The 27643-nt window shown below is 46.6% G+C and overlaps 1 long non-coding RNA gene across 1 annotated transcript in view; it reads right to left on the bottom strand.

Moving 5' to 3' along the window:
- Positions 1-21641: 21641 nt before the first annotated feature.
- The window catches only part of LOC147584628 (uncharacterized), a 34081-nt gene continuing 28079 nt past the window's right edge, over positions 21642-27643 (bottom strand). The window contains exon 3 of the long non-coding RNA XR_015255695.1: positions 21642-22184. This is a non-coding gene — a long non-coding RNA (uncharacterized LOC147584628). The remainder of the gene's footprint in view (positions 22185-27643) is intronic.

Raw genomic sequence — 27643 nt, 5'->3', positions numbered from 1 at the left:
TGAGCCGAAGTCGGACGCTCAACCGCCTGGGCCACCCAGTTGCCTGGAGGATGGAGAATATACACACAGAGACGCCCTACGAGTCCGGTAACACAAAAAACACTGAAAATCCACCACTGCCAGAAGGACCCTCCCGCGCCAGCCTGCTCTGATGTCTGACTCCGTCTCCAATGTGTCCTTGTAAAATTGTATGCTGCGTGGCGTGCAGAGGGAATTCTTGCCCTCACCAGGCTCACCCCTCAATCTACTCACCCGCTGATCCCTGATCAGCACGAACTCTTCCCTGAAGAGACAGGTTCCTCATATGCTCCTCCTTCATCACCCTCTTGGGCCCATCGCGATCCCCTTCGATACTTGTCAGTTACTGAAATGATCTGAAGGCCACCCACCAATGACTGTCCAGCAGCCGCATGCACCTGTTTTTCACCCTCCATCCTTCCTGAAACTCTCTCTTCCCAGGAACTGTGTGATATTACGCTGTCCTGATTCTCCCCTCTCTCTATCGTGCTGTCAGCGCAGAGCCCAGCTTGGATCCTCTGTTCGTCTCTCTCTGTCCTTCCCCCACTGACTCCCCCCACCTCTCAAAAATAAATAAATAAACTTTCTTGTAAAAAAGGCATCATTGGGAACTTAAGACTACAATTTTAGCTTCTCTCTGCTTAATTTTACAGCCACGCCTCTGGTTATTCTCTTCCACGCGTAGTAAATGTTCCAAACAGAAAACAATATAAAGGGGGCACCTGGGAGGCTCAGTCAGTTAAGCATCTGACTTCAGCTCAAGTCATGATCTCACAATTCGTGAGTTCGAGCCCCGCATCAGGTGAGCATGAGCCCCACTTCGGGTGATCCCTGCTTTTCTCTCTCTCTCTCTCTGTTCCTCTCTCACTTGTGTCCTCTCGCTCAAAAAGAAAGGAAGAGAGAAAGAAAGAAAAGAAAAGAATATAAATTATTTCTCATTTCAAGGTTATAATTTAAACTTTTTTCCTCCAGTCTGAACTTTTCTCTGTACATACCGAAATTTTACCAGAAGTCTGTCTGGAATCTAAAACTTTGATACGTGTAGGAAAAATACAAATTCCAGCCAGAAGTATCAGAGACTGCATTTAGCCTCTTACCTGTACATCCAGTAAACCAGAAACCTATGTATGAAATAACAATTTCAAGGCACTGGATATTTAACAACAAAGACAATGATGCTAGAGGACATGAACAGGGTGAGTCCCACCATCGCCCCAGCTCACTTCCTGCAGAAAGTTTCCAAGCTGAGCCACCAGAAGCGAAAATCCAGGCTGACTCTGGAAATTGAGGAGACCGAGCTGGGAAAGGTCTGGAGGAGCGAAGGGTGCCGTAGTTTGCAGGGTAGAGTATCCCTGAGCTATGGGACAGGTTCAAGAGGCCTAAGAGAGGGGTCATTGGAGTCCCCGTAAGGAGAGAAGGAGGAGACTGAGAAAATAATCGAGGATTTAAAATCCAAAACGTTTTCAAAAGTTGGTGAGATCTCTGTGCCCACACATCCAAGAAACTCAACACGCTCCAAGAAAAAGAAACACGAAGAAAACTCCACAAAGACATGTCGAAATCAAATCGCCCAAAACCAGGGAAGAAACACAAAATGGATCCAAAATAAGACAGGAAATGAAGAAAAGAAAAACAAAGAGCCGATGAGGCAAGGAGAAAACAGAAGCAACCTGGCAGATCCGGGCCCAGTTGCAACAATTATGTTAACTATAATGGTGGAAACACACCAAGTAAATGCAGTCGTTGTCAAATTAGATAAAAAAGAAGATCCAACTATCTGCTGCCTTCAACAAGCCCACTTTAAATATTGAACACAAAGGGGCGCCTGGGTGGCTCAGTCGGATGAGCATCTGACTTCGGCTCAGGTCACGATCTCCCGGTTCATGGGTTCGAGCCCCGAGTCAGGCTCTATGCTGACAACTAACTTGGAGCCTGGAGCCTATCTTTGGATTCTGTGGCTCCCTCTCTGTCTGTCCCTCCCCTGCTCGTGCTGTCTCTCTCTCTCTCTCTCTCTCTCTCTCTCTCTCCCAAAAATAAATAAAACATTAAAAAAAATTGAATATTGAACACATGTAGGTTAAAAGTAAGTGAATTGTAAAAGATATACTGTGCTGACACTATCAGAAGAAAGCAGGAATGGCTATGTTGACATCAGACAAAGCAAAGACAATTATTAGAGATTTTTTAGAGTCATTTCATATTTGATGAAAACCAAAGACTCACACATCCAAGAAATTCCACAAACCCCATACAAAAGAAAGATGAAGAAAATTACGCAAAGGCACATCAAAATCCAAGTGCCCAAAACCAGTGATAAAGATCGAGTCTTCATTCTGTATCAAAATCAGAAGATATACTCATCATCTGAAAACACGATTTTTTAATGTTTATTTTTGAGAGAGAGAGAGAGAGAGAGAGACAGAGTGTGAATGGGGGAGGGGCAGAGAGCGAGGAAGACACAGAATCTGAAGCAGGCTCCAGGCTCTGAGCTGTCAGCATGGAGCCCGACACGGGGCTCGAACCCACGAACCCCAAGTAGGACGCTCAACCGACTGAGCCTCCCAAGCGCCCCTGAGAACACGATTTTAAGCAGGAATGATACGAGAGTCCAGAAGCTTCCATAAGGCACAAGGGGCTGATGGGTGCTGCATCCAATGGCAGCAAAAAGCCCGAGACAGGCGAGGGAGCCACGTGCTGTGAATCAGAGCCACACATTTCCTTTTTAGTTTTTATTTCAAACACCCGGTGCCCATCGTGACAAGGGCACTCCTTAATCTGCATCCCTTATTTACCCCATCCCCCCACCCCCTTTCCTCCGGTTACCGTCAGTGCATTCAGAGTCTCGGTTTGTCTTGGTTCGTCTGTCTTTTTTTTCCCTTCGTTCATCTGTTCTCTTAAATTCCACATAAGGGTGACTGGTTATTTGTCTTTCTCTGACTGGCTTATTTCACTTAGCATTATCTCTCTAGCTGCATCCGCGTTGCTGCGATTCGCCAGATTTCATTCTTTTTTATGACTGAGTAATATTTCTTCTTTAGCCACTCATCAGTCGATGGACATTTGGGCAGTTTCCATAATTTGGCTATTTGCTCATAATGATGCTATAAACACCGGGGTGCATGTATGCCTTTGAGTTAGCCACAGTTTTTCTCCTGGATCCCATGAGGAGCTATTGAAGGAATCTGTGCTAGGCAGTGGAATGAACAAATGTGAGACGGGCAAAAAACACCTTTCTGGCAGCAGGTTCAGATTTGTGGGGCCAAGAGGGGAGGCACAGGAGAACAGGTGAGGAAGCAGCAGCTGGGGGTGGGGAAGAAGGGCTAGGGGTAGACAGGCATGTGACTGTAGAAAAATCAGGGAAAACACTGTTATCATAATCCAAAACCGGTGAGCCTTCTAACTACAATTATTGTCTACCTTCCAAAAAGCCCTGTAGGCTTCCAGAAGGCACCAAATGGCTTTTTGTCTTTCTCTCTCCAGCACGGGGCGCAAAGCTTGCCATAAATATTTTTAGAACAAATGAATGAATGGATCTGATCGGGACTTCTCTTTTTATTTGCTTTTTAAAGCCAGAGACACTGATGCTTGTAATTTGAGAAATTTCTCATATGTAAAGTTCTGAGGGAAAAAAAATGTCCTCAATCAAACGTTAGTCGCGGCCTTTCTTCCATACTGTTCAAATTGCGTATTATCATCCTAGATACATCGCATGTATAATTACAAGAAAATCATAAATTACATTAGGTATGATTCAAAAGTAAAACGATCGGGTTTGGTTCCTGTCTTTTGGAAACACTGCCCTAATGGTATTGTTTCTTTGGGAGACAGTCACATCCCCAAGTACACGGGAAAACACACGCACTTTACTTTGAGCACAGGGGGTGGGGGAGGAGACCAAGAAAGAAGGCTTTTTTAGTCATTCTAATTTCAGACTAAAAATGTACCACTGGCAACATTCCCATTTTTTCACTGAGTTTCCTTTCATCTCTATTAACATTGAATATCACTTTCGAAAACAAAACCGCAACAGAAATTAAAACGTGTTAACTCAGATTTGAAGGTGCTCATGTGGTACTACACTTTTGCGTTTTGAATCGCTTCCCAATATAAAAATTGTCCCCTTTTTAATCTCAAGTTTTTAAATCCTTTCGCTACTTTTCTCTCCCAATCGTCTACGTGCTCAGAATTACACTTTTAGGCAGAAATAAATACATCCTTATGCATCGTGAAGGAGGTTTGCCCACAGTTAGAGATTTGCGGCAGAACGGAAAAAGCCAGGCTTCAGAGTCACAAAGGTGACTGTGAGTGATTAACAAGGTGGCCTTGGTTACTCTCTTGGAGACACTCGGTTTCCGTATCTGTAAAATGGGTATGTATTAGATGCTTGTGCAGGACTCCAAATATTCTCTGCCCGGCTTCTTCCTTCAGCCACCGCTGGAGAGATCAGCTGCACCTAAGTCCCACCAGCTTTGAGAAGGTCAAGGGGGAGAGCAGCTCCTTTGAGGCTGCCCTGGGATGTCTTTTAACACCCCTGCGTGTGGTACCCGTGGAACACGCCCCAGCAGGCACAAACGGGGCGGTTAGCAGCTACTCATCGGCCTTGACTGATGGGACAATGGAAGCCGAGGGATAAACATTCTCCCTTCTGCCCACCAGGTAGACACTTCTGGGATGCATTTCTCAAGCCTTTCCAAGGGGCCCCATGGAATCGTGTCCAGCCCACTGGGGGGACAACTTCAAAGTACATGCTTGTATTGGCTTTCCCTCTGCCCCTGGTTCCCTCCCCAGTCTTTTACTCCAGCTCTCTGGAATTATTTACTGGGCACAGGCTTCGCTTTCAGAGGAACCAGGGCTGGGGCGCCTGGGTGGCTCCAATTTCGGCTCAGGTCATGATCTTACGGTTCGTGAGATCGAGGCCCGCATCGGGCTCTGTGCCGACAGCTCGGAGCCTGGAACCTGCTTCAGATTCTGTCTCTTTGTCTCTCTCTGTCTCTCTATCTCTGCCCCTCCCCTGTTCATGCTCGCTCTCTGTCTCTCTGTCTCTCTCTCTTTCAAAAAATAAATGAACATTAAAAAAAAAAAAAAAAATCAAAGGAACCAGGGCTAAGGCAGAACGTAAGAAAGAATGCTTCTCACCTTCCAGGGGCAGGGGAGGGATGTAAACGAGGTACCTCCACAGGTCCGTATATTAACACGTAAACCTCCCAACGACCCAGTACTACCGTTATGTCCCTTTGGTAACGAACGGCAGAGAAGTTAGGAATTTTATCCGAGGCCACGCAGCTGTTACGTGGCTCCAGAGACCATGATGCATCCCGGACTCTGAGCCACAGAAGCACAGAGTAGGTGCCAGATAAGAGGTGGCTGCACGTTGGTAGGGTGCTATTTGAGACCGAACACGCGCTTTGAAGGTTGGAAAATTGGGAGGGACACGAAGGAATTCAGAGCAGCAGGGGTGACAAATCTGCCCCCATAAGAAGTTGGTATTCGAGTCGGCTTTGATCTCTGAGATGAGACGCACAGACGGGCTCTGTTCTGTACACGCAGGGAGGCCACCGCTCGCCAGCCCTACTGGCACATAAAAATAGTGGTGGGACTAAATTGATTTAGAAGCCCGGTTTCCTGCTTAAATTCCACTTATCCTATTGACTTGAAACCCAGGCTTTGGCTTGCAGTGTAGATTCCCCCCATGATCTAGTCCCCCAAGGTAACTCCCACTAACAGATGTCTATCTAGCCCTTACGTAGTAAAGCTTGAGGTCCAAAATCCCCTTATCAAAGGAGATTGCAGCCTGTTTTCCCAATTTAAAGGCCACCGATATCTAGGTACAAGAAATAAAGATAGGCCTGGCAAGTAAAACCCAGGGCCCCCGGATCCCGGCTGTGTAAGCCAGATACTGCTGTCCTGACAGGACGGGAAGATAAGAAAAGCTTCTGAGGTAGCAGAAGTCTGGCATCACTCCGCTGCCCGAAGAGCCCCCTGCCCCCCAGTTCCCAGGTATCTACAAATTGGCTGTTACAAACTCAGGAAGTGGGGAAGAGGCGCCATCCCCAAGTCAGCTGTAGAGCTGGGCACCCTTTCCATCTCAAAACCAAACTATCAGACCGCCATTTTAGCAGGTACGGGCCCCCGTAGGCCTGAGCCCAGGGATTTTCCTAATCGGAGGGCCCACTCAGCTCCAGCCAGGGATGCGAGCCCCCTCTCGCTGCCGTCACTTTTTTCCTTTCTGTTATTTTTTCACTCACGTTAAAAAGGAAACACGCTGCATTTCTCTCCAGAGAAGCAAATCAGAAAGACAACAATTCGACTTCATGGCAGGTCTTTAAAGTTATCACCCAGGCCCGTAAAGATTGAACACCGGGTAAAGAACACAGAGACTCAGAGGATAGGCTGGATGTCTCAAGTGAAAATGCTGCTTATGATTTGTCAACAGAGAAGTCCTATAAAATATTTGGCATTCAGAGACAAGGAAATTGCAAGGGTTTCCCTAACTATAAATAAGGCTTCTTTTCTTTTGCAAAAGGCTAGATGCTGTAATATATCCTGGGGCTTTGACAGACCTCGCTGGCCCTGCCCGGCTGTCACCCCAGCCCTGGATTCAGGAGACGGGACACAAAGACACCGGGGAAGTTTCTGAGAAACGTCTGGGCCCCCGCACAAAATGAAACTGCTGTGTCTTCCAGGCTGCATTTTGTTTCTTTAAAAACCGTGCCTATTTTATTAAGGAGGGGAAAAAAAATTCACCTAAAGATTACACAGGAAGAGGTGAGGGAGCCGAGTAAACCCCAGTCAGGAACTACTGCCCTACGAGCAGGGAAAGCAATTCTCCAAACGCAGCCCAGTGAATCTGGTCATGACCTCAACGTTGCTTTCAAGTTCATTTTCGTAGAAAGGTGATCAAAATTTCAACCTGAATGTTTTTTGCAGCTGCGTTTGCTTGCTGCTTCCTGAAATCTGGAATTCTACTTTTTGGGAAAAGATCATTTCTGAAGGATCTTTCTTCAAAGGTTTGTAGTATATTCCCCTTGGAAATTACTTTTTTGAGCCTATAAAGTATCACCGGGTCAGTCAGAAGTGACCCTATTGGGTGTATACTTGTCCCTGAAAGAGATACATACAATTACAATTCAAAAATAAAGGCTATCAAACGTTAAAAATAAATCTCCTTGTGAACACCTCTCAGTTTACCCTGATTGAGAAACACATGTGGAGTCTACGTTTGCAGCAGATACGTTCCCGTCTCCCACAGCAGCCACCAAAAATCAGGGAAAACCTTTGCTATTATACTTACAAACTGCATTTTTGTCAAAAATGAAATAAATAAGCCAGGCCGAACAAAAATTTCTACACGGCTTACCGAAGACTTTACTGACAGCTAAAAGAAGAACGCATTTTAAACAAAACACTCTGAGTGAACCAACCTAAAACTTTTCACCGCATCGTTGCTATTTTAATTTAATTCACGGGGAAAATCAACTCAAAGTGTGAAAAGGTTAGTCACTCAGGAGGCCTGAACTGTTCCAACATCATTAACATGTCATTACTGTCAGGTAAAACAATTACTTTGAACTCACTCCAAACCCTATGTACACTCGATGAAGGCAACAGAATTCGCCTTCTGCTGACTTTCGGGCATTGCCACGAACAGGTACAATGCACTATAATGCGGTGCTTTATTGTGTAGAACAGCCCTCATTATTTTTTTAAATTTTTTTCAACGTTTATTTTTGAAGGAGAGAGAGACAGAGCAGGAGCAGGTAAAGGGGCAGAGAGAGAGGGAGACACAGACTCCAAGGCAGGCTCCAGGCTCTGAGCTGTCAGCACAGAGCCTGACATGGTGGGATGGGGGGGGGGGGGGGCGTGGGGGGTTCGAACTCACCAACCGTGAGATGACGACCTGAGTCGAAGTTGGACTGAGCCACCCAGCGCCCCTCAAATAGCCCTAATTGATAACCAGAGAGAGACTTTGTCCTAGCCCCAGTTTAAGAAGTTACTTTGTAAAATTAGTAAATATACAAGGAATGTACTTGAAAACAATGAATTACATTTTACACCAAATATAATATTTGAGAGCGTAATACATTCAAGAGCCCCATTACCTTTGTCAAGAAAAACAGGTAATTATGAGCATTCTATAGAAATATGCATGCTGTCTGCTCCACTCAAAGTCACTTAAGACCAGGCAAGCTTTGCTGTCCCATACACCAGCCGACTTGGTGCCGTCCACCAGGAATGCGTCTGCTGACCAGAAGCAGGTTAGCACAAATATTACGTTGTCTGGGAATCCCAATTCCTAGTTCTTTATAAAAGTCTTGAGGGGCGCCTGGGTGGCGCAGTCGGTTAAGCGTCCGACTTCAGCCAGGTCACGATCTCGCAGTCCGTGAGTTCGAGCCCCGTGTCGGGCTCTGGGCTGATGGCTCAGAGCCTGGAGCCTGTTTCCGATTCTGTGTCTCCCTCTCTCTCTGCCCCTCCCCCGTTCATGCTCTGTCTCTCTCTGTCCCAAAAATAAACGTTGGAAAAAAAAAAAAAAAAATTAAAAAAAAAAAAAAGTCTTGAATTGGATTAAAAAGATTACTGAAAGAATGCAAACGTCCTATTTCTCTGTTTTACCTAACCTCTAGCTTCAAGGGATAATAAAAATAAGGGTAATTAAAACACTAGCATAAAAAAAAAAAAGTTCAAATCCAAATAATGCATTCATTTGAAAGCATCATCTCATTGGCTGAGGAAAAGTTCAGGCCTAGGTTTCAGAAGCTCGTGTTCCGTCGCTTTTGTCGAAAGGCAATAAAACCTCACATATACAATTCAAGTTCACATACCTCCTCTGCCTCATAAAAGGAAATGATGCTGAAGCCATCAACGTTTAGCTTTGTTTTATCAAATGGCATACCCTCCACGGCACCTCTTCACGTAGACTTCATCGGTGTCTTATGTATTTATCAGGTGCATCAGTATTAATGCTTGTAATGGCCATCCTAATGAGGAGCTACACTTAAACAGTGGGTGTTAAAGTTACTTTGTTAACATGCATGCTGTGTGTTATTATTCACTTTATATATTCACTTATATAATATTATCACTTTATTATTCACTTAAATAATATTATCTGCGTGCCATCACCATATGCTTACTCTGTAGACATGCAGGACACATGATGTTAAAAGAATGAAATGAAGGGAATTTTATATCTTTGTGTAAATGCAACTTTTGGTCCAGACTGCAGAAACAGTCAAGAGGTGAGCTGCGGAGGTATCAAAGCCGCAGAACAAAATAATGTGGAGTTTAATAACAATGATACATCGGGTCAGTTTCATTGAAACAATACTAATGGTAGCATTTAACACAAATTGGATCTAATGCAGATCCTTTTAACTCACGTATATATTTAAATTTTATCATCAGCCTAGCAACTCGGACATCAAATATCTTTCAATAAAGAGCAACGATATCAAAAATTTTTTTTTTTACATTTATTTATTTTTGAGAGACAGAGCACAAGTTGGGGAGGGGCTGAGAGAGGAGACACAGAATCTGAAGCAGGCTCCAGGCTCCCAGCCGTCAGCACACAGCCTGACGCCGGGCTCGAACCCACAAACTGGGAGCTCATGACCTGAGCCGAAGTCGAATGCTCAACCGAGGGAGCCACCCAGGCGCCCCAAGGGCAATGATATTAAAATGTTAAGTGTAGTCATTGCAGAATTTCCAAAGAAACATTATACAATTGAGAAAATTAGCCTTATATATTAAGTGCTTATCCTTAGAAATTGGCCAATAAATAGAGTAATATAAAATAAGAAATGTTAAAAATCATATTTTCATTTTAAAGTGTTTGCAGTTTCCCAGGACATGAGAAAATTTTAGTCTTAATCATAAGTATTCATCAAGAAATTGATTAGTCCTGGGGCGCCTGGGTGGCGCAGTCAGTTAAGCGTCCGACTTCAGCCAGGTCACGATCTCGCGGTCCGTGAGTTCGAGCCCCGCGTCGGGCTCTGGGCTGATGGCTCAGAGCCTGGAGCCTGTTTCCGATTCTGTGTCTCCCTCTCTCTCTGCCCCTCCCCCGTTCATGCTCTGTCTCTCTCTGTCCCAAAAATAAATAAACGTTGAAAAAAAAAAAAAATTTTAAAGAAATTGATTAGTCCAACATAATTTTTTGAAACAATCTATGGTTAGAAAAAGATCAAAAGAGTAATATAGTTTTAGACCTTAAGAATTCTTAGCCTCTCGAAAAAAAAAAAAAAAAACTGATCCCACTTCCCATAATGCCAATAATGCAGTAGAAATAGAGCTTGCCAAGTAAAATTAATAGCGTAATTGTATTATTTTCTAATTAAACTGGGCACAAACCAGTAAAACAGAAGCCAAAAGAGAGAGAATTCTGCCACTACTAATTGATTCTGGCCTCCGGTGGTTTTTAAATGTCTCAGGTCAAGCAACAAACACACATTTATATGCTTTTTATCCCTTTCTCTATTATTCCCCAAATGAAAGTACGAGACCTGGCATTTGCAAAGAGTTCAGCCAATCAAATTCTTGTAAGCAGACAGGAAACATTTATTTTTAAAGGCTGTTTATCACTCTAAAATTTTAACAACTGATGGTGTTTTTTTCTAAAAAAAAAAAAAAAAGGATTATTTTTAAATAATGCAAAGAAGGATTTCAACGTGAAATGCTGTTAATGCCAATTCATTAATTTCAAATAAGTTGTTCTTAGTTTTAAGACTTGCAAAGGCGTAGTATTTCCCCCTAGCCATTGTGAAATGTTTAAATGAACACTGGCTGTGTGAATTTGAGGGTCTTCTGCTTTCACTGTTGTAACATTATTTCAGGTTAATTAGTGCATATGACTCATTACAAACATACACACAAACAGACACTTGTTTTAAACCTGTTCAGATAGATTAAAATCAGAATGGACCGCTTGGCCTTGTGCAGTGGACACCCCACCCAAGTGTATATGACAGACCTGTTCATTGGTATATTTGATCATTTTTACAATCATTATTTCAAGCAAAATCATGATATGACTCAGTCCCTTTGGGTTGGGGCAAAACTTTAGATACATTGCTATATTGTTAGGAGTCACAAAAGAGAACATAGGGCCCATGGCAACAGAGGCAGAATAAATGCCTGAGCGAGATTCCAAGAGCATTAGTCATTTGAAGGCGGCGGCTTGTTCACAACAAAGCAAGGGCAAGCTCAAGCCTTTCGGATACACTGAAGGACAAGCGAAAGACTGATACTACAGTCTGATATTTCAGAACAAATGACAACTCTTAAAATGTGCTGTAGCTCTGAAACGCTCAAGAAAATATGAAAGTAATTTTCTAAGTCTATTCCTTGATGTTTCTCTTTTAAAAGAAACATGATCTCTGAAGCCTTTGATTAAAGAAGGGTGTAATCACTCTTTTTAATTCACTCTGATTTCACCTCAAAAGGGACGCCCAGATTCTCTTATCCCAGGTTGGCTCTCACTTCAAACCAGAGGAAGGCAAAAAAAAAAACAAAAAAGCAAGTCCATTTGAAGAGCTCTTCCCAAATGCTTGGAACTTCAGGGGCATTGACAGATACTAAACTGTACTGTAAAAGAAAGCAAGAAATTGATGGTCCTTATGTGGTGTGGGACAAGTCGGAAGAATTTTAGTTGAGTGGAACATAGGGCATGTGGGATACCCCTGAGGTGGGCACAGCTTCAAAGATGGCTCCTGTCGTGTATCTGCACGCTGCCACACCTCTAGGGTGAACACGGACTGTTTTTAAGAAGGAGAAGAATGAGGGGCGCCTGAGTGGCTTAGTTGGTTAGGTGTCCACCTCTTGATTTCAGCTCAGGTCATGATCTCGTGGACCAGGAGTTCGAGCCTCTCATCAGGGCTCTGTGCTGACGGTGTGGAGTCTGCTTGGGATGCTCTCTCTCTCTCCCTCTCTCTCTGCCCCTTCCCCTGCTTGCACTCTCTCTCCCTCTCCCTCCCTCCCTCTCTCTCTCTCTCTCAAAGTGAACAAATAAACATTAAGAGAATAATAATGAAAGTTACCCTTATTTAAAAAAAATAAATCATATATTGTGTTTAAATATTTAAAAAGAATCTCAGAATCTGTTAATTGCAGGGCTGAAGCTGAGGGATCCTGCTTAATAGAGCATAATACAAGGAGGAGGAGGAGGAGGAAGAGGAGAGGAGGGGGAGGAGAAAAAAAGGATGGGGAGGAGGGGGAGGAGGAGGGTAGGAGGAGGAGGAAAGGAGGGGAGGAGAAGGAGGGGAGGAGGAGGAGGGGAGGAGGAGGGGGGAGGAGGAGGAGGGGAGGAAGAGGAAGAGGAGGAAAAACAGGATGGGGAGGAGGGGGAGGAGGAGGGGAGGAGGAAAAACAGGATGGGGAGGAGGGGGAGGAGAAGGAGGGGAGGAGGGGGAGGAGGGGAGGAGGAGGAGGGGAGGAAGAGGAAGAGGAGGAAAAAAAGGATGGGGAGGAGGGGGAGGAGGAGGGGAGGAAGAAAAACAGGATGGGGAGGAGGGGGAGGAGGAGGGGAGGAGGAAAAACAGGATGGGGAGGAGGGGGAGGAGGAGGGGAGGAGGAAAAACAGGATGGGGAGGAGGGGGAGGAGAAGGAGAGGAGGAGGGGGAGGAGGGGAGGAGGAGGAGGGGAGGAGGAGGAGGGGAGGAGGAGGAGGGGAGGAGGAGGAGAAAAAAGGATGGGGGGAGGAGGAGGAGGAAAGGAGGGGAGGAGGAGGGGAGGAGAAGGAGGGGAGGAGGGAGGAGGAGGAGAGGAGGAGGAGGGGGGAAGGAGGAAAAAAAGATGGGGAGGAGGGGAGGAGAAGGAGGGGAGAAGGAGGAGGAGGATGGGGGAGGGAGAGGGAGGAGGAGAAGAAGGAGAAGCAGGAAAGGAGGGGGATGAGGGAGAAGAGAGGAGGAGGAGAAGCAGGAAGGAGGGAGGAGGAGGGAGGAGGGAGGGAGGAGGAGGAAACAAGGGAGGAGGAGGAGCAGGAAAGGAGGGAGGAGGATGGAGGGAGGAGGAGGGAGGGAGGGAGGAGGGGGAGGAGGAGGAGGGAGGAAGGAGGAGGAAACAAGGGAGGAGGAGGAGCAGGAAAGGAGGGAGGAGGATGGAGGGAGGAGGAGGGAGGGAGGGAGGAGGGGGAGGAGGAGGAGGGAGGAAGGAGGAGGAAACAAGGGAGGAGGAGGAGCAGGAAAGGAGGGAGGAGGATGGAGGGAGGAGGAGGGAGGGAGGAGGAGGGCCTGGGGAGAAGAGCTCAGCCTCCTGGCGCCAACTAGTACCTGGCCGCTAATGAACCCGGGAGGCGGAGGAGCAGGGCGGCCGGGGCGGCCCCAACTCAAAGGCCGGGGAGCCCGCTCGACGAATCGGCCCGTTTGTTTTGACAGCTTCGCCGGGAACCCTCGCAGGCCCGGCCCGCACTCCCCGCGGGGCCCGCGAGCGAGTGGCCGGCCCAGATACCGGCCGCACATTGTCACCTGCGCCGCCGGAGACTCGGGAAACAGCGCGCACCGCTGTGTCAAAACAGCCGCGGACGCCGCGCTCGGGTTGCCCGCAGCCCCCGGCCCGTCCGCCAAGGGCCAGGCTACCTGCCCGGTGGGGCGGGGCGACCGGGGACCGATGAAGGGGACCGAGGGCTACCTGCCACGGGCCGGGCCGGACACACCCAGTCGGCCCCGCGGCCACGCGGCCCGAGTCCGCACTGGGCCTGCGGAGACTCAGACTCCGGGAGCCGTCGGGACCAGGAGGGCTCCGAGCTTCCCGGGACACCGGGGCCTTGTCCGTCCCCTGCTGCCGCTGGAATCGCTTGACTGGGAAAGAAGACACTAGAGCTCGCACACACACCTAAGGAAGGCCCTCTGCGTGGTCCCTCTTTGTTCCCGCGCAGAGCGGGCGTCAGGACCCCCTTTGTTGGCGCCTCCACTCATCCCCCCGCAGAAGCGCCTGGGATAAGAACCTTCTGATGAGGCTCTAAACCTTTGGCACATATCAGCAATGCCTAATTATGACGGATCCAATAATATATTCCTTGTGTTTCTCTGACAACCACATGTTCGGCATCCGGGCCGCGCGACTGGGAGCGGAGAAAGACCCTGACGCTACAGATCATTGCCAGGGTCCTTCCACCGTCCCCACACTGGCGCGGCTGAAGTCCCCATTAGACACACACCTAGAGAAAGGGAAAACAGGCTGTGCACCGAAGCAGTTTGTGGAAAGGAAAGGAAATTTGTGTATGTGGGGGGGGGGGGGGGGATCAAGTGTTGCTTGGCAATTAAAATAAGTGGAATGAGGTATCTTTTAATTAACATTCTTCGAGTGGCAGGGAATGTTCCAATGTTGCCGCTTTAAGATTTCCTGCCTCATCTTGCGTCTTCCTGAGATTATATATTTCTAAAAATACATTAGGTGACAGTGTAACAGGCAGGAGAACGCATATCGTGGCTCCATACATATGGAAATCAGCTCTCTCCGGCGGTACCTGGAACAATGGTGGCAAATCTATATCAAAGGAGACGGAACCTGCAAGGCTTTGCCTTTGTGCCGGCCCGTGTGTGAGCCCCGACTTAATGAGCTTCAGCTAGAGGTGCCACTTTGAACAAATAAATGCCGGGCCACCTCGGCTCTCCGGCCCACGGGCTGCCTGAAAGGACATAAAAGGGGGCTGCTCGGGGGAGAGATTTACCGTATACACTTGACACTGGATCAAAGCGCGTGCATTCGAGGCCCTGAAACGGAAGGGAAAGACGCCGAAAAGCTGTAGCTGTTACCAGTGGTTCCAGGGGGCTTCCTTCGAAGCCTTCTGGAGAAACGATTATGCCCTTCTGTCCCCAGGCATGCTTTAAAATGCACTTTCTAGACAATGATCATGGGTTCTTCCGCGGAATTCAGAGGGTGTCCATGAAACACCCACTCACACTCTCCGGTGCAACCCAGCCAGCGGTGGGGAGCCAACAGGTGAAAAGGTACCCTCTCTCCACGCACCCACACCTCCACAGAGAACACCTGGCCTGAGAACTCCACTCCCCGCTCCTCTACCTACATTCCAAGAAACGTGCAGTGTGGGTAAAATCTGAATCCTCAAAGCAGAAGACTCAAAAACAGAGGAACTAATCCAGTTTCCAGATGGCGAAGTCGCTCCGTGATGCCTTTTCACAGCCCGTCTTGTATCACAGGGTTCTATCTGCTTGTCTTATTGGACTCAGACACTTAAAAAGTCCCAATCCTATGGCTCTACTGGGTATCTTCTAGCCTTTCACTAAATTAGAGCATTAGACCTGATGATATACAATTGATTTTTAATTTTTTTTAATGTTTACTTATTCTTGAGACAGAGACAGAGCATGAGCGGGGGAGGGTCAGAGAGAGAGGAAGACACAGAATCCAAAGCAGGCTCCAGGCTCTGAGCCATCAGCCCAGAGCCCGACGAGGGGCTCGAACTCACGGACCATGAGATCATGACCTGAGCTGAAGTTGGATGCTTAACCGACTGAGCCACCCAGGCGCCCCTATTATTATTATTTTAAATGTTTACTATTAATTTTAGAGAGAGAGAGAGAGAGAGAAAGAGAGAGAACGAGCAGGGGAGGGGCAGAGAGAGAGGGAGACACAGAATCCGAAGCAGGGTCCAGGCTCCAGGCTCCGAGCCATCAGCACAGAGCCCAATGCGAGACTTGAACTCACCGACAGTGAGATCATGACCTGAGCTGAAGTTGGTCACTCAACCGACTGAGCCACCCAGGCGCCCCTACGATTAATTTTTAAGTGTATTTTTCCTGCATAGAACAAAGAGCTGGATTTTTTTTTTTTTTTTTTTTTACATGTTATCACCATCAGGCCTGAACTTCCCATGAAAAAATCAGGTATTTTCCCCCCTAGGTATGGTAATGGTTTCTAGCAAAGAGCAATCTTTAAATCCCTGGAACCCTCCAAAAGGTTCACCAGGCAGCGAAAAGGTTTTTCTTTTTCCTTGGTACAAACACAGTTCATTAACTGCTGAGTCCTGGCGTCTGTGGGCCCACTCACAGTCACCTCCTGCGAAGCAGAGCAGAAATCACTTTCACTGATCAAGGAGAGGAGATTCCCGATCATTAAAGCAGTTTTCAAAGACAGCTAATCGGTAGAAATGGCCTCAGATGTGCAGCTAATCTCATCATTCAAATTTCCTGGTTGTCCTGTTTTCCTCTGCCCTGATAACACTTTATCAGACTGTGATGGAACTTCTCTGATCTGGAGTAGGGCATTGCAACAAAATATATACATACCTTTGATATCTTCCTTTTTGGAAAGCCAGGGAATTTAGTTGATACAGCAGCGAAATACAAAGCTCCGGTCCTGAGGTCTAGACTCAGTTTCAGCCACCAAATTATAACTCCGTGGGCTTAGTTTTGACAGTCGTATTAATCACAAACGACTGGAAATTGTTACTATCGTGGTCTTTCCTGAACTAAGTATGTTGAGCAAAAGAAAAAAATACAAATAGGAAGTGCTTTCAAGCAATCTGGAAAGTGCTTTTGAAACACCGTGTTAAAAATTAACTTTTAACATTGACTTTAAATTTATTTAATACCTCTGAGAAACTAGTACATGGAGGCAAAATTAATTCTTGGATTTTTCTTTTTATAAAAAATTAAAATAAAAATGTGTGTATTCTTAAGATCTCTTTTTTTTAAAGCAAAATATAGGCGAGAGAACTAAGAGAAAACTCACAAATGGTACGAGCACCTGACTACCAAAATGTTGAGACCAAGGCTGTATGAAAACAAAAAAAGTTTAAAAAAAAAATTAATAACCACTTTGGAAAAGAGTTTGGCAGTTTCTTAGAAAACTAAAAACACACTCTTGCCATACGATCCAGACTGTGTGCTCACTGGTACTTTCCAAAATGATTTGAAAGCTTGTGTTCACACAAAAACCTGACCGTGAATAGCAGCTTTATTCGTAATTGCCAAAACGTGGAAACAAGCAAGTGTCCTTCAGTACTTCGTGAATGGATAAACGAGCAATCCAGATAATGAAATATTATTTATCAAGACAAAGAAATGAGCTATCAAGCCTCAAAAAGGCATGAAGGAACCTTAAATGCATGTTGCTGTAGGAAACAAAACAAATCTGAAAAGGCTGTATGTTACCTGATCCCAACTGGACGGCATTCTGGGAATGGTCACACTGTGGGGGCAAAGAAAAGGAGTGTTTCCCAGGGTGCAGGGGGCAGGGTAAAGGGTGGATAGGTGAAATACAGGAGCTCTTTAGGAAAGGGCAACAATTCTGTGCAAGGCTGAAATGGTGGGTACATGTAGCTATACATTTGTCTGAACCCCAATAATGTAAAACACAAAGCAGAACCCTTCTGTAAACTATGCACTTTGGGTTGTGAGGCTAGGTCAATATGGTCTCGTCGACTATATCAGATAAACCACGCTAATGCAAGATGTTACAAACAGAGGAAACTAACCCAAGTGGGGGAGAGCCTGAGAGGGGATATACTGGAACTCTCTACTTCGGGGATATACTGGAACCCTCTACTTCGGGGATATACTGGAACTCTACTTCCTGCTCCATTTTCCTGTAAAACCGAAACTGTGCTACAGATAGCCTATTAACTTAAAAAGATAAAAGTCCCCAAAATATACGCTCATAGCACAAAATGTCATTGAAATGAACGTTACTCCAGAAATATGCCTTTTAACAATGTAGCGTTTCTAAATATGTATTGTTCAGATTGGAGACAAAAGTCAGTACTAATGCTTTTCCTTCACCAATAAATTATTTACTTACTAGCATGGGGAGTTAATCATTGGCACCCCGAAACGTCTTTGTTTTTGTTACGTATAAAAGGGAAACATAGTCTCCATACCCCACTTGACTTCACCAGTATAACCTCAGCACAGTGAGACAGACGCCTTCCACTTGCCCCTACTAAATCTGTTCCACTTTGACAGCTTATTACGTTGTAGACACAACCTTACCAAGAATGCTCTTGACCCCATCATCTTATTCAATGATGGATTATCACCCACCTCTCCAAGACCGACCTCTGGTTGCCCTTAATCAGTGTGTCTGTCCCACACTGGCCAATCTGCCGGGAGGACGTTAACAACCACCTTAGAGCATGGATGTCCAGTGCCTTTCACACGGAGGGCGGGGCCTCAAAGCCTGACTCTTGGAACGCCATTCTTCCAACCCTCCACCCCAATACCCCCACCCCCGCTGGAAAGGAAACAGCTCCTACCTTCTGTTCACCTCAGTGAAGCTCCAAGTAAGATTTCTTTTGGGGGAAAAAAAAAATTCTGCTGCCAAAATGCTTTTCTGGAAAAGCCTCTTATATAGACCATATTATCTGCCTTTGTGTAATGAAATCAATTGAATTTCCTCTTAAATTGCTGTTGAAACTGCTCATTTGGCTAGTAAGGGAAATTGCCTCTTTAAAACAAAATGCACCGAGAACTGAAATTATATAGCTACCTAGTAAGAAACGTGGTGGAGGAATTGGGGCAAATCAAGGCAGTAGAGACTGACCTAGAAAAGACTGGGAGGTGGGGCCCGGGCTGCCACCGGTGGGCACAGCAAGAGGGTGGCCATCTGTGAACCCGGAAGACAGCCCTCACCGGGAGCCCAGCCTCCATAACTGGGAGGGAAAATGTCTGCTGCTTAAGCCCCCCAGTCTGTGGCATTCTGGCAAGCAGTCCAAAGGGACTAAGACCCTCTGGGACTGTGAGGAAATGAAAATGTGTTGTTGAAACCCCCGCCCCCCTCTCCGGTCCTTGGCACTTTGTTCAGGCGACCCCAGCACACTGGCACAGCTTTCAGAAGGCTGATAGTTCTAGATATCTTTGCACAGCTGTCCAAGATGGAGTAAGCCCCAGAAAAGAAAAACCCGGAGGCCAACAAGAAAAGGACTGTCCGCATCTACAGGGTTGCGGGGCCCAAGAGTCGACTAACAGTAAGTCAAAGAAGATGTTTTTAAGCAGCTCCCCCAGCTGTGGCCACTGGCACACCCCCGTGTCCACAGTTTGGTTCAAGTGTCCAGCCTCTTCCCGGGCAAGACTGGGGCTCCATGGGAAGGTCTAGAGAGAGTGGAGAAAAGCAGCAACAAAAAAAGTTACTTTTATTTGGATGAAGACAAAAGAACTCTAACACTTTCTAGGTGCCTTGCCTCTTCCGTGTTCCCAGCCACCCCCCACCCTACCCCCAGAACCAGACTGCCAAAAGAGAGTCATTTCGGAGACGGTAGAGGGAAGGACCTATAGCAGAAATGGGTGACAAGCTGTTAGAGAGAATTTAGAATGAAGTCAGAGAAAAGCTAAAGTTCTCCAGGAATCGGACTTCAGGTTAAAAGTCACAGAGACTCGGGGCGCCTGGGTGGCGCAGTCGGTTAAGCGTCCGACTTCAACCAGGTCACGATCTCGCGGTCCGTGAGTTCAAGCCCCGCATCAGGCTCTGGGCTGATGGCTCAGAGCCTGGAGCCTGTTTCCGATTCTGTGTCTCCCTCTCTCTCTGCCCCTCCCCCGTTCATGCTCTGTCTCTCTCTGTCCCAAAAATAAATAAACGTTGGAAAAAAAAAATTAAAAAAAAAAAAAGTCACAGAGACTTAGAAAACTATCAGGATTCTAATTAGGGTCTTTGAACATGATAAAAGCCCACTGAAAGGAGCATCAGGCAGGGTTCCAGCAACACAAGAGGAAGGTGTGGGTGAAACACATTGAATGGGGGAATTGTTTGGAAGGTGTGGGCTGGCTTACGGGTGACCTCCAGGGATGCCCAAACACCCTGGGGCCTACACAGTGCGGGAGGCCCCCACCCCAGGCCGGAAGAAAGGGGAGGGGATGGTGTCAGCAGAGCTGAGCAAGACCCCAATGTTAATGCTCCGGGGCAGGAGCTGGGGCCCTGGAGAGTGGGGCATCAGGACGGCAAAGGGAGGAAGTTCCTCCCCTCCTCGCCTCCCAAATCACACCGTGCTCCCACGCTAACCCCCACAGGGAGGCAGAGGGCAAGAGAGCCCTGTGCTTTGTCTATAGTGCTGACCCGCATGCACCCAGCAGGGACAGACAGGAGCCGGGAGAGCTGGGCAGGGGTGAGAGAGGCAGGGCCAGCACGCCCGGCCTCATCCTGTTGGATGGTTGGGGCTCAAAGGTCCCAAACACCCTGACTTCATGCTGCTTAACCAATAAGGAAGATAGGCTTTCACAGACAAGGCTGCAAGACAGAACCAATGTTCTCAGATGCCCAACAAAATCCTGGGAAAACCACACTCTTTTCTCTCTCCTCTGCTCACACGGCCTTGACCTCGGGCTAACTCAGCAGCCGCAGTGACTTGCCTAGGGGCAAAGTGGCTGGCTGTCTCTCCCTGCCCCTCCCCTCCCCTCCCCTGCAGGGCGCAGAAGATGTATTATCTCCAGCGAATGTGAAAACAATAATAAAACCAACTTAACGTCTGTTTTCAGTTATCACCGTGCAAAGCTAAACAATGTTGGCAATGAGAATGTTCCTCCCAGAAAGAAACCTTTTGTTCCCCAAGTTCTAAGCGATTACTGTAGCCACCGTTGTGTTTTAGTAAAACGTGTAAGCTTCAAATTAGCACGTTTTATGACTCATCCTTTAACAAACAAAGGGTCCGAGAACCCCCAGTTATACAGTCCTGGTACGCAGAAAACAAGTACCACACAGAAGGTTCTGGAGTAACTTCCTAAGAATTTGGGACAGTTGGAGCTCACTGCAGAGGCAGCCCATATCCCCAGTCCCTGAGTTTCTAAATATTCCGGCATTTAAACGGGAGCTTTGGCATAAACCATGAGAACGAAAATGGTATAAATAACAGTTTGAGCTACTCCAGTCCTGTCATTCAACGTGAACACTTAGAGAGGGATAAAAACAGCGTTTGACACCTATAACCGCGAAGCGATAGAAACCCAGGATGTAGTATTTGTGTTTGATAAGTGCGGGCTTCAGTTCAGCCGTGAACAATTGCACCTGGGTGGCTCAGTCCATTAAGGATGTTCAGCATCAAACTCTTGATTTCGGCTCAGGTCATGATCTCCTATGCCCTATGCTGGGCAGCGCGGAGCCTGCTTGGGATTCTCTGTCTCCCTCTCTCTGCCCCTCCCCACTCTCAAAATAAATAAACATTAAAAAATGTATTTGAAAAATCATTCTAAATCTCATGTGCTCTTTATTATTTGCAGACGTTGTTCTAAATGCCAAGTAGCTCCCGGTGTTGGCCTGGACTCGTGTTGGAGTAGAGATGACAGAGGCTATCACCCCACTTGGGCTTGGAATTCAGCCTGGTTGTGGCCCCCAGGCCCCTGGGAGCGCGGCACAGGTGGGGAGACGGTGCCTTGTGCAAAGACAGAGGCTCCCAGGGTCCGGGACCCTGCTGCAGGCAGAGCTTTATGACACTGCAGGTACTGACATGATTACAACGAAGCGGAGGGTCAGGGGAAGGGCACAAAGGACTGCTCTGGACCCACTGTGACACACCCCAGGAACCCCTTAGATCGGCTGTGAAACAGACACCCCAGGAACCCCTTAGATCGGCTGTGAAACAGACACCCAGGAACCCCCTAGATCTGCTGTGAAACAGACACCCACGAACCCCCTAGATCCCCTGTGAAACAGCCCAGGAAACCCCTAGAAACAGGGAATTGGGACTTTGGAAGGGAGCGGTCTGGGGCACTGTGCACCTCCGGGGGGTACTAGTTTATGACCCCGAGTCCTGTCTGTGGGGTCTCATCGTATCCCCTGACTCAGGAACCTGTGACAAATGCAGGTTACCGAATAAAGTGCCTACAGATTTTTACTATACATAAGGAACGAAAACTGTATGATTTCAACTGGGTGGCCCTAAGGCAGAAAACCTCCATCTTTGGGGGCACCTGAGTGGCTCAGTTGGTTGACCATCTGACTCCTGATTTGGGCTCAGATCATGATCCCCGGGTCGTAGGATGATCGAGCCCCGCATCGGGCTCTGCACTGACAGTGCGGATCCTACTTGGGATTCTCTCTCTCTCTCTGCCTCTCCCCTGCTCACCTGTGGGTTTTTTTCCTCTCTTGCTCTCTAAAAGAAAAAAGAAAAAAAGCCTCCGTCTTGTATCTTCACGAGCAGATTCGGGTTCAAACACTGAATGAGGCACACTACCACAGTGAATAGCAATGTGGTCACTGGGCAACTGTGAAATGATTAAATCCGTTTGAATCTAAAACAGAAGAAAGAAAGAGTTGAATTCTGGACAGTTTTTTGGAGTTTAGAAAAGTACTTTAAGTGCCTGTCTGAAAAATATACCGTTTATTTGATATTTCTCCGTTCTTTTCTGGCATATCACTTTATCATCAAAGAAATGAATGTTTAGGAAATAAATCTGTGCACGTGTCCGTTAAAAACAGAATGCCTGGGGCGCCTGGGTGGCTCAGTCGGTTGAGCGTCCGACTTCAGCTCAGGTCACGATCTCACGGTTCGTGAGTTCGAGCCCCACGTCAGGCTCTGGGCTGATGGCTCAGAGCCTGGAGCCTGCTTCCGATTCTGTGTCTCCCTCTCTCTCTGCCCCTCCCCCATTCATGCTCTGTCTCTCTCTGTCTCAAAAAAATAAATAAACATTAAAAACAAAAAAACAAAAAAACAAAAAAACAAAAAAAACAAAAAGAAAAAAAAAACAGAATGCCTGACCAAGAGTAACCTCAGTAAACAGACTCACTGCAGAAGTCAGTGGCCACTAGCCTTGACTCTACACTTGGGCCGCTGTCTGTCTAACTCCCTTGACCTTCGCTGATGACTGCAGCTTCAGAATCACAAGAAGGCTGCCGTGCCTCCAGCCGTCAAATCCAAACCGTGGAGAATGAAGGGTTTTCTTCTCTTGGGCTCCTACTGTTTGCCAGAAAAGTATGGTTCTCCCTAGAAACTTACTGCTGCACCTCAATGGCCCACAACTATGTTCCAAAACTCCTCCTGACTGTGATGGAGACGAGAAGATTAAGTATTTCATTTTCCAGATGCTACCTGCCTTCTTTCCTGAATTATAAAGTGCAAGAGACAACACAAAACAAAACCCAAATTCACTCCTGTGGTTTTTTTTTTTTTTTCTTTCTTTCATACCTGGGTAATGGACTTAATAGTTTCATCAGAAGAGTCTAGAATAGTTCTGAACCATGAGATGACCCAATAACTTTTATGATCTGACCCCTCAGGCTTTGAGACATGGTAGCTGAGGTGGGAGCCACAAAGCCTAGGGCTTGCGATGGGAGCTGATCCCTGGGAGTCTGTGGGATGTGCCAGATACCGTCCTGTCATCTGATGACAGACTGGCTGTTGGACGCCTATTTTAAGGTTCTGGGTTACAGTTTTGTGATATACTAACTGGAGGACATTCTGAGTCTCGGTTCTCAATCCCGTAAATGAGGAAAACTAGACTATTCCTTTCCCTACAGAATATTAGGGGGTTCAAAAAAAATATTCCAAAAGGGTTGTGAACACCTGAAAACGTTATAGCAAAGACAGGGATTAGCATAACCTCCATGTTAAAATTAGTCCGAAAAGAAGAGGTTTTTTTTTTTTTTTTTTTTTTTTTTTTTTCAACGTTTATTTATTTTTGGGACAGAGAGAGACAGAGCATGAACGGGGGAGGGGCAGAGAGAGAGGGAGACACAGAATCGGAAACAGGCTCCAGGCTCTGAGCCATCAGCCCAGAGCCCGACGCGGGGCTCGAACTCACGGACCGTGAGATCGTGACCTGGCTGAAGTCGGACGCTTAACCGACTGCGCCACCCAGGCGCCCCCCGAAAAGAAGAGTTTAAAAAAAAAAAAAAAGGAACACATGGAGGTCTGTGGCTCACTGCCTGTCCTGGGGGCCTTCCTCAGTCCTTTCCAATCTTCTCCAAAACATCAGCCCCCAAATCCTCACGTTGGTCTGTAGAGGCGATGTCACTTTGTCCCCCTCGGGAGCCCAGCTCCCCATTCCCACCCAGCTCCCTCTCTCTGGCTGGCACCCACCCCCAGGGGCGTTTCATCTGCAAATGTCGTGTTGTTTTCATCAACAGACTCTGCATGCCCAGAAACAGTCCCTGCTTGGCTGCTGGGAGCTGCCTTTCGTGTCTGAACAGGTTTAGTGGCATGAATCAGTATTCGGTGCTTCCAAAAATATACACATCTATAGTAAGATAACTGTTCCTCCGTCAGAATATCATGAACATTAGGGGAGACAAATATACTGTCAGATGTAATGACATCCTCCTCCCAGGTCCCTCATAAAGAAGTATTGAGAACACATAATTGCCCTCAAAAGATGTCTATTTTATGATAATCATTACCTAAATATTACACACTAGAGATTTGTACTATTAAAGAGGGCTGAAATTACTCATGAAATATTAGCTGTGTTTTACTTAAGCTCTTTGGACCTAATTCATAAAAATTAATTCACGGTTTGTAAGAGTGATCTCTTATTCCTTAATAGAATACTTCTGTAATTCATTAAATTCCTTAATGCCATCATCCCTGATCACATACATTTCAATTCTAGTCTTCCAGTATGAAAAAAAGAAAAAAGAAAAAACCCGAACTTTCGGCAAGTCAAGGAAACATCAGAGTTTTCAAGCAGGACCCACCTCTCGGAAGATCATGAGAAACTTACAGAATATGGAGGGGGAGACAAAATGCAACAAAAGTCGACCCAGATATGTCTGGTTTTCAAACACATGTGTGACTATCTGGGAGTAAACCTACATTAAGAAAATGTTCATTTTGGAGGAACTGCTCTCAGAACAGACGGGTCCTCTCTGACAAGGGAAGCCCGATTTCTAAACTGTCAAAGCACATCCTAGATTTCCTGGAATTGCTTGGCCGTGAGATTCTCATTGTCCTTAAGCTGTTAACAACAAGGAGCTCTGGGTTGTGTGGGGAGACCGTGACCTGCACGCTTCTCAGCTTTGCCTAAGAGTCTCAGGGACGCCGTACCGTAAAACGTAATTTACGATTTCCTGCACGGACGATTCAGTAAGTATTGATTCACGTCATCTCCACCTCTGGGCTGTAACACCCATGAGGGCAAGGCGTTCCTCTGTCTTGTTGACTTTTGCATCCTTGGCCACGTGATAGAATTTCCATCAGTGTGTATATTTTTTTCCATCAATATTTTTAAATCAAAAGCTAACAGGGATGCCGGGGCGGCTCCGTTGGTTGAGCCTCTGACTTCAGCTCAGGTCATGATCTCACGGTTTGAGGGTTTGAGCCCCGTGTCGGGCTCTGTGCTGACAGCTCAGAGCCTGGAGGCTGCTTTGGATTCTGTGTCCCCTCGCTGTCCCTCCCCTGCTCATGCTCGTCTCTCTCTGTTGCTCAAAAGTGAATAAAGGTTAAAAAAAATTTTTTTTTTAAAAAGCTAACATATTTTACTAATTCTCTCTTGCCCAACAAGGAGAAATGACATCAATTCAAGTCACCATGCATTTGTTGATTTTCCACTAGAAATTCTTAAGAGTTTACTAACTTTGTGTGTGTCACGGAGTGTTGTGCTCACATTAACTCTACGGGGAATTAGGGTCCATTTTCTTCCAGTACTTTGTAAGTAAGGATACTGACATTCCAGGAAGGGACATAATGCAAAGCGACCCCACAGCGGGGTAAAAGGTGACAGGGCTGAACGTCAGCACGTGTAGACTCTGTATCTATCTGCCACTGTTTACAATGAACAAGTCACTTAATTTTGGTGTCTTCATTAGAGAAACGATTAGGAACACCATGACGTATTGTTCTCTAAAAAGTATTAGGAAGAAGATGAACAAGACCCTTTCTGGTTAAATCAGCCTCTGCCGAGAACACTGGTCCTAAGGGACGTGCAGAGAGACGCGTATATGGTGTCTCCAGGATGTTGCCTTCGGCCTCATGGAACAGAATCAGGTTGCAGAAGCACGAGGAAAGGGGGGCAGTTCTCTCACGTGACACCAACCCGGGCTGGGCCAGCCACTGGCCGGGTGAGTCAGGCACTTTCCTGCCTCATCCTTCCAGGGAGGCCCTTGACCTTCACAGTCCAAGGTGATTACTCCGCTTCCCGGCCTCGGGACTCTGTTCCAGGCAGATGGGTGAAGGGCAAATTCTCTTGCTAGCTCTCAGTATTACCAAAAATTTTACTCAGAAGACTCCCACTTAAATCGCGTTGGCCAGAACTGGATCACATGTTCACCTCCGGCTAAAGCGAGTGTGGACTTGTAAGCGTGTTAGCCTCCTGGACGAGAGTGTGGTTTTCTTCCAAAGGAAGAAAGGTAGAACAGACATTGGCTGGGCATCAACAGTACCGATGCACGTGGCGTAGCGATTGAGGACAGAACGAGGACGGAATTTTTCCAATTATTTTGTGAATCCATACACTGGGGATCTCAGGGTAAGCGTGCGTGAGGGTTGAATTATATCCTCCCTCCCAAAGTCACATGTTGAAATCCTACCTCCCAGGACCTACATTGTAACCTGTTTTGTTTTGTCAACAAGGCCATTGCCGGTGTAATTAGTTAAGATGAGGTGATTGGAATGGGTCATAATCTAATATGGCTGCTGTCCTTATAAAAAGGAGAAATTTGGACACAGACACCCATGGAGGGAGAACACCGTAGGACCATGAAGAGGGCCATCGACCAGCCAAAGAGAGAGGGCTCAAATGGATCGTTCCCTCACAGCCCTGAAAGGAAACCAACACTCCCGACCCCTTGATCTTACACTTCCAGCCCCTGGCACTCTTGAGACAATAAAGAAACTGTTGTTCGAGCCACCCAGTTTGTGGTAGTCTCTTACAGCAACCCTAGCAAGCTACAACAGGGTGACTACAGTAGATATGCTTTCCCATGTTTTTTGACCAGGAGGCACTTTTTCACAAAACACTTGAAAAAAAATACTGTCCCGCAGAATGTAGTTTCTTTTCAATTCCATTGAAGTGGAGTCATTTCACCTAAAACCAGGGTGTCTGACATCCCATGGCACTTTGCTTTTGACCGTATCATGTACTGAGTGTTCCATAATAGAGTTTCAGTGATTTTTCTCCAGGTTGGTACCATAAGGTCCTACCAAATAAAGATAATAATAGTGTCCATTACCTCTACGGTACTTTTCTGTATGTCAACCATTGGGCTTAGCGCTTTACAGACATTTTCTTTTCTAACCATCACGAAAGAACAATGAAGTAGGTACCACTACCTTTCCCAGTTTACGAATGTGAAAACTTAACCTATAAACAGCCTCTTGACACTGAGTGTAGATTGTTGTTGATTCTTTTTTTTTTTTTAATTTTTTTTTCAACGTTTATTTATTTTTGGGACAGAGAGAGACAGAGCATGAACGGGGGAGGGGCAGAGAGAGAGGGAGACACAGAATCGGAAACAGGCTCCAGGCTCCGAGCCATCAGCCCAGAGCCCGACGCGGGGCTCGAACTCCCGGACCGCGAGATCGTGACATGGCTGAAGTCGGACGCTTAACCAACTGCGCCACCCAGGCGCCCCTTGTTGTTGATTCTTTAAATAAACTTCTTTATTAAAGTGTAACCAACCTAATGAAAAGCACACGAATCGCAAGCGTGCAGCCCAATGGATTTTCACAAAGCAAAACCACATCTATGCAAACGCCACAAGACCAACAAATAGAATATCGCGAACACCCTCCTTTCCAAAGATTAACACCATCCTG

This window comes from Puma concolor, chromosome A1, assembly GCF_028749965.1.
Source record: "Puma concolor isolate L17-30 chromosome A1, mPumCon1.1.hap2, whole genome shotgun sequence".
Classification (NCBI taxonomy): domain Eukaryota; kingdom Metazoa; phylum Chordata; class Mammalia; order Carnivora; family Felidae; genus Puma; species Puma concolor.
This window is presented reverse-complemented; position numbering and strand designations above follow the sequence as displayed.